Source organism: Microtus ochrogaster, chromosome 4, assembly GCF_000317375.1.
Source record: "Microtus ochrogaster isolate Prairie Vole_2 chromosome 4, MicOch1.0, whole genome shotgun sequence".
Classification (NCBI taxonomy): domain Eukaryota; kingdom Metazoa; phylum Chordata; class Mammalia; order Rodentia; family Cricetidae; genus Microtus; species Microtus ochrogaster.
Window position 1 is genome coordinate 71,948,860 of NC_022011.1, and position 12,654 is coordinate 71,961,513.

The 12,654-nt window shown below is 42.5% G+C and overlaps 1 protein-coding gene across 1 annotated transcript in view; it reads right to left on the reverse strand.

The window, feature by feature from the left end:
- The window catches only part of Pla2r1 (phospholipase A2 receptor 1), a 114,887-nt gene that overhangs the window by 97,634 nt on the left and 4,599 nt on the right, over positions 1–12,654 (reverse strand). The gene's annotated exons all lie outside the window — the stretch shown is intronic.

Here is a 12,654-nt window from a genome sequence, read left to right on the forward strand (position 1 = left end):
ACTTTTTTAAAGGGAGAGAGAGACCACGCCCCAATGGGCGGGTATCTCAGCGGCTATAGGCTGGAGGAGCGGAAGGACCTCCCGCAACAAACCTACAAGTTAATTGACATTGTTTAAAGCACAGGTGAAATAGTACCTGCGTTTCCCTTCGGAGTTTTTAAGCAGGGAGAAGGAACCCTGGATTGATCAACTGCTCATCTTAAGATACTTTTTTTCATGACTGTGGGTGGCCCCTTCCTTCACTTACTCATTCCAAAGCACTCATTGGTGCCAGCTGTGTGGGAGGGACAGGCCTGGAGGCCAAGAATTGTTAGTCTCTCTGACCCTGAAAACTATCAATCTGTGTGTTCTGGGATCTTGAGAATTGCCCTAGCTAGTATAATGAAGGAAGTCCCATCAGTGCTGAAGAAACATGACTCAATCACACTCAAAATGAGCCTGTGAAAATAAGTAATTAAAATAATCCAGGACAAAGAAGATAGATCACACAGAAAGACACTTAACAGAGCCTCCCACGGCTATCAATAGGAAGTAGATGGGACTCCCTTCCATGTAGTTAGGGAGCATGTAGATACCTGTGCTTGCCCATCTTCCAGGGAAGATAAGCTGAACAGCCCTGGGTAGAACCTGAGTTTAGCAGAGGAGACAACATTCACCCCGAAACCCAGACCCGTGACCTTCAGAGTCAGCTAGGACAACTTATCTAATTGAACCATTCATTCACTGTTTCTCTTCCAAATTCACTTTGCCTTAGGATACAAGTTCAAAATTTACTGAGGACTGTATTCCACTGTGGTTTATTTTTTATATATCCTGTCAAAGCATTTAGAAAGAAGAAAATAAACCTGAAATTTTCAAGGGCAAACATGCAGTGACTGAACTGTTGGGAACCTGCTGATGGAAGGTATCTAAGTCAGAGAGCTGCCCTCAGGAGTGACTGCCAGGGACGAAGGTGATTGTAACTCAAGGCCAAACTTACGTTTACCTAACAGAAGTCCATTGCAGTGGAAACCAGAGGTAAATGGCATCATTTTGGTCTTGAATATCAAAGGATCAGAGTCCTCATATTTTCACCCAAGAAATGCTGACTAGGGGCCTGATATTTGTAACTGCAGGCGTGTACTGGTTCAAGATAGCTGTCACTGTTTGTCACACAGTGTTCAGTGTTCGTAATAGCAGGGGACTGAGTCCATAGATATCCTGGTGGCTAACTAAGGGATCCTGCAAAGAGGATGGATGCCCTGGACACAGCTCAGAGATGATGACAATAGTTAGCCTTTGGGCGATGACAGTATAGCTGGATAGAAAGTGTTAGAAAGCCAGGGACCTTCGCAGAGGCAGTCCCAAGCCAGGAACTACGGTGGAAACAGGCCCAAGCCAGCGGCCTCTGCTGGTGCAGGCCTGAGCCAGCAACTTCAGCGGGAGCAGCCCCAAGCAAGCTAACCTCAACAGATTAAAAAAAAAAAAAATGGAATAACCCCATGTATTTTATCGGATCACTGTGGTTTAAAATTAGAATTCAACAGCAACACTAGTTTCAGAAAGCCCACAAACACATGGAAATTAAACAATGCTCACCTGAATCATCAATGGGTCAAGGAAGAAATAAAAGAAGAAATTAAAGACTTTCTAAAATTCAATGAAAATGTCCATACATACATACAACATAACCAAATTTATGGGATACAATGAAAGCAGTGTTAAGAAGAAAGTTCATAGCACTAAATGTCTACATAAAGGAGCTGGAAGAATCCCACACTGGTGAGTTAACAGAACACCTGAAAACTCTAGAACAAAAAGAAGCAAACTCACCCAGAAGGATTAGATGGCAGGAAATAATCAAACTGAAAGCTGAAATCAACAAAATAGAAACAAAGAAAACAAAACAAAGAATCAATAAGACAAAGAGTTGATTCTTCAAGAAAATCAACAAACCTTTATCCAAACTAACTAAAAGGCAGAGAGAGAATATTCAAATAACGAAATCAGAAATGAAAAGGGTGACATAACATCAGACATGCAGGAAATCCAGAGAATCATCAGGTCATATTTCAAAAGGCTGTACTCCACAAAACGGGAAAACTTAAAGGAAATGAACAATTTTCTGGATAAATATCACTTACCAAAATTAAATCAAGACCAGATAAGCAAACTAAACAAACATATAGCTGCTGAAGAAATAGAAATAGTCATCAAAAGTCTCCCAACCAAAAAAAAAAAAAAAAGCCCAGGATCAGATGGTTTCAGCTCAGAATTGTACAAGACTTTCAAAGAAGACTAATACCAACGCTCCTCAAATTGTTCCACAGAATAGAAACAGAAGAAACACTGTCAAACGCTTTTTATGATACTACAATTACACTGATACCCAAACCACACAAAGACATTTCTAAGAAAGAGAATTATAGACCAATCTCATTTATGAACATTGGTGTAAAAAGACTCAACAAAATACTGGAAAATGGAATCCAAGAACACATCAGAAAAATCATCCACTATGATCAAGTCAGCTTCATCCCAGAGATGCAGGCATGGTTCAACATACAAAAATCTGTCAATGTAATCCAACATTTAAAGAAACTGAAAAAAAGACAAAAGCCACATGATCATCTCATTAGAAGCTTAAAAAATCTCTGACAAAATATAATATCCCTTCATGATAAAAGTCTTGGAGAGAGCAGGGATACAAGGAACATACCTAAATATAATAAAGGCAATATACAGCAAGCCAACAGCCAACATCAAACTAAATGGAGAGAAACTCCCAGCGATCCCACTGAAATCAGGAAGAAGAAAAGGTTGTCTACTCTCTCCATATCCAGTTGATGTAGTACTTGCAGTTTTATGAAGCAGTAAGACAACAAAAGGAGATCAAGGGGATGCAAATCAGAAAAGAAAAAGTAAAACTCTTACTGTTTGATGATGATATGATAGTTTACATAAGTGACCCCCAAAAATTCTACCAAGGATCTCTATAACTCATAAACACCTTCTGTAATGTAGCAGGATACAAGATTAACTAAAAAAAAAAAATCAGTATCCCGCCTTTACACAGATAATAAATGGGCTGAAAAAGAAATCAGAGAAACATCACCCTTTACAATAACCACAAATAACAAAAAATATCTTGGAGTAATTCTAAACAAACAAGTGGAAGACCTAATGTCAAGAACTTTAAATCTTTGAAGAAAGAAATTGAAGAAGATGCCTAAAAGTGGAAAGATCTCCCATGCCCTTGGGTAGGTAGAATTAACATAGTAAATATGGCAATCTTACCAAAGGCAATCTACAGATTCAATGCAATGTCCATCAAAACCCCAGCAAAATTCTTCATAGACTTTGAAAGAACAATACTCAACTTTATATGGAAAAGCAAAAAACCTAGGATAATCCAAATCAATCCTCTACAATAAAGGAACTTCTAGAGATATCACAGTCCCTGACTTCAAACTCTACTACAGAGCTACAGTATTGAAAAAAGCCTGGCATTGGCATAAAATCAAACAGGAGAACCAATGGAACCAAATCGAAGACCTCGATATCAATCCACACACCTATGAACACCTGATTTTTTCACAAAGAAGCAAAAAATATAAAATGGAAAAAAGAAAGCATATTCAACAAATGGTGCTCTCATAACTGGATAGCAACATGTAGAAGAATGAAAATAGATCCATATCTATTGCCATGCACAAAACTCAAGTCCAAATGGATCAAAGACCTCAATTCACCACATTGAACCTCACAGAAGAGAAAGTGGGAAGTACACTTGAACCCATTGGCAAAGGAGACCACTTCCTAAATATAACCCCAGTAGCACTGACACTGACACTGAGAGAAACAATTAATAATTGGGACCTCCTGAAACTGAGAAGCTTCTGTAAAGCAAAGGACACAGTCAACAAGACAAAATGATAGTCTACAGAATGGGAAAAGATCTTCACCAACCCCACATCAGACAGAGGTCTGATCTCTGAAATATAAAAAAAAAAAACCCAAGAAACTGATAATCAAAAGAACATAATCCAATAAAAAATGGGGTACAGACCTAAACAGAGAACTCTCAACAGATGAATCTAAAATGGCTGAAAGACACTTAAGGAAATGCTCAACATCCTTAGTTATCAGAGAAATACAAATCAAAACAACTCTGAGATTCTATCTTACACTTGTAAGAAAAGCCAAGATCAAATCACTGTGACAACTTATGTTGGAGAGGATGTGGGGTAAAGGGAACACTCCCTCAATTGCTGGTGGGAGTGAAAGCTGGTACACCACTTTGGTTGTCAGTATGGTGATTTCTCAGAAAATTAGGAAACAACCTTCCTCAAGACCCAGCAATACCACTTTTGGGTATATATCCAAAAGATGCTCAATCGTGCCATAAGGACATGTGCTCAACTATGTTCATAGCAGCATTGTTTGCCATAGCCAGAACCTGGAAACAACCTAAATGCCCCTTGACCAAAGAATGGGTAAGATTTACACATTGGAAAAAAATAATGACATCTTGAAATTTGCAGGCAAATGGATGAATCTAGAAAACATCATTTTGAGTGAGGTAACTCAGACCCAGAAAGACAAATATATGTACTCACTCATAAGTGGCTTTTAGACAAAAAGCAAAGGAAAACCAGCCTACAGTTAAAAATCCTAGAGAACCTAGACAACAAAGAGGACCCTAAGAGAGACATACATGGATCTAAGGGAAGTAGAAAAAGACAAGAGCTCCTGAATAAATTGGGAGCTTGGGGATCATGGGAGAGGGTAGAAGAGAAGGGGAGAGGGAGGGAGAGAAGTAGAAAAAAATATATAGCTCAATAAAAAACAATTAAAAAGAAGAAAATGTTGGCATCAGGAGAACGTGAAGTTAGACTGACTTCTTTGTGCTTTGAGGTCACTCTGTGACGATCTTGACCTTTATTTCAAAAAGTTTGTATTATTATTCCTATGAAAGGGAGGTTTTAAACAAAACATGGCTGAGGCTGTGGCTTAAAAGATGAACTATGGTCAAAGAGCATTCAAGAATTGTGTGCCCAGCAACCTTTTAGGTGCCCAGACAAGAAAAGACAAATAGCCAAGCTCCTGCCTCAGAGGCCCTCTGGTTTAGGTGGAACGAGGTGGTACGTGAGTGGGTCTGAGGAACAGTCTGGAAATGATAGTTATGATCCAGAATCAGAGACGGGAAGCATATATGGAAGTCAGGGAGGCACTATATGGGGAAGAAATGGCTATCAGCGGATGGTAGGTGCTACAGTATGGAACGGGATGAGTGTGTCTTCAAGGACACACTCCGCACAATGGGAGCTTGCGCTCTCTGTAGCAGTGGTGGGTTTAAGAGACACCTCAAAGCTAATAGAACTCTGAACGCCACACCCTTCGACAGAATTCATGCAACTTTCAAGGAATTCTGATTGGTTCCTATGAGAATATTGTTATAAAAAGGGTAAAACTGGCCGGGCAGTGGTGGCACATGCCTTTAATCCCAGCACTCAAGAGGCAAAGGCAGGCAGGCAGGCAGGCAGGCAGGCAGATCTTTGCTAGTTTAAGGCCAGCCTGGTTTACAAGAGCTACTTCCAGGACAAGAGCCAAAGCTACAGAGAAACTCTGTCTTGAAAAACAAAAACCAAAAAACCAAAACAACAACAAAAAAAGTAAAACGAATCACTCCTGGTAAAACTGATCACCGCCATCCCCGATTTCCTGTCTTGCTGGGTCCCTACTCATACTTCTGCCATTGCGATGCTACCTGCAATGAGTTTCTTGCTAGAGCTGAGTTGATGCTGGCTCCATGCTGTTGAACCTCTAGAGTCGTGAACTTAATGAAACTAACGTCTTTATAACTCACAATATTGGCTATTTCATACAGCAACAAAAAGCTGAACACTGTGAGGATTCTAGAACAGTATATGAACAGAGCTTCCTGAAAAGAAGCTGTGCCTGGCTGTGAACAAAACCCCGGGGAGGAGGCTGTGTCGGCTGAGACTGAGAGTCGATTGGAATTTCAGTACTGTAGAGATTGGGATTTTGTAGGTTTCGAGGAGTTACTTTATCTTGGGCTAGGTCTAGCCTTCTGGAACAGCCATCCCTTGCCTCATTCTGTATCTGAACTAACACATTTTTATATCAAATAAAAATCTCTTAGAAGCCATTAACACTAGTGTCCACCGACCTAACAGCTAAGTCATTAGAAAGCATCTTGGGCCTTTAGAAGTGCTCCTTCCATTTCATCTGCTTCTCTAGTGTGCCCACTAATGTATTTTAAACTTTCTTGATTTATGATTTTTTTCCCTATAAAACTAATAAATAGATAAGCCAAAAACAAACAAACAAAAACAAACAAAAGAACAAAGCTGGGAAACTGATGGAATTTGCCATAACCTAAATCTGTGTTCCCAGGTCATGGCCACTCAAAATAGCTCCAGAATAAACTTGTCTCTTATTCCCTTTATGATGAGAACTGTGATTTTTTACATCAACACATACTTGTACTGGCTAAGATTTTTGGCTTCCTGGATTCAAAATGGCTAGCGGATGTCTCCCAACTCCTTGAGGTGGGAGTGAGGGAGTAGGGATCAGACTGTCTCCCTGATAGGCAGAGAGACAGGGAGAGGGACCGGGACCAGGTGCCAAAAAAAGATGGTGAGCTCCCAAAATGGCTGGCTTCTTCACCCTCTTGACCTGAGACTAAAGCTTGTCATTGTAAAACAGAGGCCTTTGGACTTTTTCCCTGGCTGCTATTGGACTGGCTCGACCAAGTTCAAAGCTGCGTGGGGGCGTGTTTACACAACAGCTGAGAACCTATCAGTCATCTTATCTCTCTGCAAACTGGCCAATCCTAAATTAGGGAAGTAAGCCCCCCCCCCCATTCAATGACTTAAAAAAGCTCCAGCCTTTAAGGGGGAGCTGGACTTCAATTTCTGAGTCCCCTGTCTGCCTTGAGGAGGGTCTTTCTATGTGTTTGCTGTGTATTCTCTGATCTATCAGTAAAGTTTTCCTTCACTGACTGATGGCTATGCTTGAAGATATCTCAGCTGTAACCTCAAACAGTGGAGATTATTCTTATCTTTTGGTTCTTTAACCATCAGAGAAAATGAACCCTGTCAAGACCACTGCACCATAGCAAGAGTTAAAGTACAATTGAATCCTTGCGCCAACCGGAGACACCTGTAGGAAGTGTCTCTTGAGGGACTTCTACTTCTGTCTTTAGTGTCTCCTGGGTTAGACAGCTCTTCTCTTAGAAGCCGCTTCATGAAGATATAGCCAGGACAAGCTTTGAACTGCTAATTCTCTGAATGGCATCAGCACTTTTAGCAAACACCACTTGCAACAACAAAACAGAGTTCTAAAGAAATCCCATGCTATGGTGGCATTTTAGGCACACAAAGGGCTCTCTAGTTTTCAGCAGGTAATTCCATAAGGAAGTTGGCCTCTGTGCTGCTCTGTCTGGGGAGTGCAAGGAAAGTTCAAGTTCACAGTTCACAGAACTTTAAGACAAACTACTAAGAAGTCATAGCTTGTGAACTGTGCCCAGTGTCAATCTCCTTTCTCAGTTCCCCAAGCTTGAGGTCTCTTTGACTCATCTACCCAAACATCACCCACTGGCCCCAAATGCGGGCCTGCATCTTCTCCTTGAGTCAGTTTATTTCGCGCGCACACACACACGTGTGTGTGTGTGTGTGTGTGTGTGTGTGTGTGTGTGTGTGTGTGTGATCTATATGTGTGGTATATGCATGAGCGCTTGTGTCTGAGGCCAAAGAAGTTGGGTGCCCTGCTTTGTCGTTCTCAACTATATCCCTTTGAGATGGGGGTCTCTGGTTGACCTAGAGCTATGTTGGAAGCCAACAAGCCCCATAGATCCTTCTGTTTCTGCCCACTCTACTTCCCCAGTGCTGGAGTTACAAGAACACGTGCAACTACAGCTGGTTTCTTTCATGTGGGGATTTGAATCCCAGTCCCTCATGTTTGCACATCATACCTGTTAACCCATCCCCCCCCCACCCCCAGCCTCTCTGACACTATCTTTGTTTGAGTACAGAAGGGTGTGGAGATAAATGGGAAAGGCATGACTCTGTAACTAGTCTGGAGGCAGACATCTTCTCTCTGGAGATGTATTATTGCTGTATCAGCTTCCAGTATTTGGGTTTGTCTGCGTCCTGGTGAGCGCAGGGATTCAGACCCAGCCTCATGCTTATGATTCTGTAGCAGGAAGGGGTTTGTAAGCTGTTGAACCAAACTCCACGTAGCTCTGAGGTAGAGAAGTCTGGTTCTCTTCCATATGACTTTGGAATCCAGAAGTGAGGATCTGCACCTGCTCACAGCCAGGGCCCCGCCTGGTTCTCCACAGAACGGATGCGGATACCCAAGAGAAGGGCAAGGGAGCAGGTCTTCGCCACGCCTCTCTACACATAAGTGCACAGTTCACCTCAAATTGCCTGAGTGTTATGTACACTTTTAACAGCCCTTGGGGTCCTGTCAACTGCCTTTTATTAATCAACTAACAAGTTATTTAAGTGCAGAAAGCAAACAAATAAAACAAAACAGAAACCTCAAGCCACAACACTCCTCTCTCAGCTCCTCCTCCCTCAGTGCTTTCCTCCTTCCCTGCCCTAGCATCGTCCTTGATTCCAAGGTGTCTTTATTCTCCAGCTGCTTGTAAACCTGAATAATCACCACCTCCCCAGGCCCACAGGTCCCCTCCTGCTAAATCTTTTTACGTGTTCTTTTCCCTTTCTCTCTAATCTCCCCAAATCACCAGTCCAGGTCCGGGAGGCACACAATGCCCTTTGTCACAAGTGGGGAAACCAAACCCCAACTTAATCAGCTCCACTGGGTACACTCTGTGAGGCTTCAAATTGCCTGTTATCAACCCCTGCAGGTGCGGTAACTATTTAGGCTGCTTTTGACAGTCTCAGCCAGCCTGGACCATTCTCCCTCCTCTCTCCATGCCCCCAGCCAGGCTCTTCATCATAATTCCATATCTTACAAATAAGATTTAAAGCTGAGCCAGGAACATGTTTCTACCCTTCTGTTTTCAACCTATTCCTGCGTCATCTTGCCATCATCTAAAAGGAGAGTATCCAGCAGACATCACTGGGGTAAAAAAAAAAAAATCGTTATTCACCATGGCTCTGTTATCTTCTTACAGCCTGTGTTGAAACTACACATCTTAGTCACCAGGGAGCATGCTTACAAGGACAAGTTACAGCAGGACACAGTAGGATCGTTAAACTTCCTGCCCAAATGCCTGAATATTAAAGCCCTGGGGGAAATGATACAGACTGAACCTAGCAAGCAAACAGAAAACAGCTCCACCGTCAACCAAGGGGGGGAAAAAGACTCAGGAAATACAACCTTTCTAAAGGCAGAAGAGTTTATACTGACCTGACTAATATACCTTTAGAATGTGCCTGCTTCAAAACTAATGTAAACTTGAGGTAGGTGTTTAGAAGGCAAATACAATGTAACATGGAGGGGGGGTTGTTTGTATCTGTATTAGTTGCCACAAACTCTTTGGTCAAAAGTCACACTGCTATATCCAAGAAGTCTGGGATGAATGGAAACCCCTGGCCTGACAGTTGCCCTGGCTTGGACTCCAACTCAAGCCTGCCAAGCCGTGACCCCACCCCTGGGGAGGGTGAGGACCATTCCCCCAGGCTATTTATACTTGTGCTGGAAAGAAGAATGCGTTTTTTTGGGGGGGGGTTTGCGTGGATCCCCCTCTGTTTCTCTCTCCCTTGCCATGCTCTCCTGGCCGCCCGAGAGTGCAGCATTTATTAAACATGGGCATTTTCATTTCGCTTATCTGGTTTGATTGGATTTCTTTGTGCCATCTTAGGAAATATTCCTAACACAAACACGGTGGCGTCTACACCAGAAATGTATTTTCTCCTGATTCTGGAGGCTGAAGGGTGAGGTCAAGCAGGGCAGGGTTGGGTCTTCCTGAAACTGGGAGGGAAGGAAGCCCCGTCATTGCAGTGGATCTGCTATGTCTTCACGAGTTTCTTCAGCTCTCTGTTTTCTCTGTATTTCTTCACCCTGAATTCCCCTTACCAGGAGTACACCACTGCATAAGGTTAGGACCATGCTAACTAACTCACTTGAACTTGTTCCCCTTTGAGAAAACTTTTTTTTTCTGAATAAGCTCTCATTCTGAGGTGCTGGGGGCTTAGAACTCTACCATATGATTGGGGGTTGAGGGCACAATTCAAACGGTGACAGTCTCCATCTGTGATAGTTTGAATAAAAAATGTCCTCCATAGACTCAGGTACACAGAACCCTGGGTGACACTGTTGGCAGGCGCTGTGGCCTTGCTGGGGGAGACGTGCCGTTGGGCAATGGATTTGAGAATGTGTTGCTTTGTCCCACTTCCAGTTTGCTATCTTGCCTTCATGTTTGAAGTTGAAGATGCGATCTCTCAGCTTCCTGCTCTGGCCTTCTGCTGCCAAACCGCCCCTGTCATTGAAACCAAATGAACTCTGTTTTCCTTACGTTACCTTTGGCTGTGGTGTTATACCACAGCAGCAGAAGGGCAGTTTATACACCACCTTCCTTATTAGATTATTTGCAGACTCCCATGCAAAACAAGAACAAGCATCCCTGGATAACAACAGAGAAATAGCTCTCCTTCCCACAGGCCCACAAGGGTTACACCTTATCCCTTAATACTCCTTGATACACATTTAGTATCTAGATCGGACATAGGTGACCAGCTCCCACTTAGTCTTCTTACAGTATGTGATGAAGCTGCTGGCCAGTGAGCAGTCCACGCTCAGGCCCCGGACTGTGTGTTTGCCATTCCAAGTGGAAAATAGCAGTCGTTGTAGGCATGTACCAGGGAGGAAGTAGTCAAGAACCCACCCCAGAGAAGAAAAGCCAGGTGGATTGAATCCTGACCCTCTGGCTTGTTCTCCCCTGTCCATCAGACTCACATAAGGCACATAAACTCAAAGATAAAATTATTAAGACCTCCAAACTACAGAGCGTTAAACTGTATGCTGGAGGCCCTTCTGAGCTTGGGATTCCAAGAAACTACATTGAGTACATGCCCGTGAATCCTTCCCCAGCCTTCTTTGAGCTAAGTCAGTGCCATGGAGAAAAGACTGGCAGGCTACAGAATACACTCTTGAGACTAAAAAAAGACTCGGCCTTGGATTCCCCATCTGCAAAATAAGGTTCAATCTAGCATCATAGGTTCCTCATGGGGAATACCCTTGGTCATCCGGAACACTTTGGAAACATCAATACAAGTGAAAACAAATCTTAGTTTTGAATGTCAGGACAGTGAAAAACAAAAAACAATGTTCATAGTTACATAATAGTTACATAATCTCTTTGAATTTCCTGTTTATTTTCATCCTTGCAAACTTTCAACAACAGTAATGACCTATTCTTTTGGAACAACACTAGTCTGGGAAGTAACATAAATTAAAAAGTCATGTGACCACTCACGAAAGCAGAAAGTGAACAGAGCTCTTTTTTTTTTTTTTGAGCGGCTTTATGTCATAGAGCTACTATAGGTAATTTCGTATTTATGAGGTGCTCTTTGGTTTGTTTCTTCCAAATTATAATTTAGCACACACACACACACACACATATATAATATATATAAATTATAATATTTCTTTTCATTTCAATCAGTTCAAGCCATGACTTATGTTCTCAGTTATATGCCAGCTCTTTTCCCCCTAAAAAGCTTTCAAGGAGAGTTTCTGAAGGCATAAGGAAGGAACAGTCCACAGATGTCTCAAATCTGTCCCTCTGATGGATGGGGCTAAGTTCAGAAGGACATAGCACAATCTCAATGCTGCTTCAGGACACACAACATAAATATGGGAATTGTCAGGTCAAAGAAGAGGCACTGCGTGGACGACTGGACTCCCCATGCAACTTAACCTTTCTAGTCAGAAACGGTGCTAAGGGAGAACATCATAGTCACAACTCTTCCCTACCACCGCCTCCAGGATGTGGCTCTCAGCCTCCTTTTCTGAAAGCCCTCCCAGGTGGCCATCTCTCTTCTCTTCCTCTACTGGACCCTACTGCCCTGAACCACTTTTCCCCACATGCACCATGACTCTGATGGCAGCAGGCTCCTCTCTGCTCCCTTCATCGGAAAATCTTTAGTTTCCACACAGATACAGCAATTCTCTAGCTCAGTGCTTTGCCTACTGGTGGCTGTGCCTTCTAGCGTAGGAATGAATTTAGTGTCATAATCATTATGACAGATTCAACGCAATGGTATAGAGTAGAAAAACAGTATGATCTATTGGGCAAGGGTATCTTTCAGATGAAACATCCAGATATATACTGTGCGTTACCGTATGAAATAGGTCCGTGAACACTACACTCTTGACTTTGGCTCTAGTATTACTCTGGCCGATTGGTTTCTTGACTTCTGCTTCAAATCTCTTTTCTCACTTACTGTTCAATTTCATGACTACTCCCACAACCACATCTTCCCAGGAAGCTGTGGGAGCTACACATATTTGGCGCCGGTACCCAGAATGGATACATTTCCCAAATGGGACTTTCCGTGTCTGCTACCCCACCCCCTTCATGAACTTCTTCAACCTCCTTTCACTTACTCATTTTTAAATAAAAAAGTAACCAAAGTAAATAAATATATACTTATACATGCATATGTATATGTACAT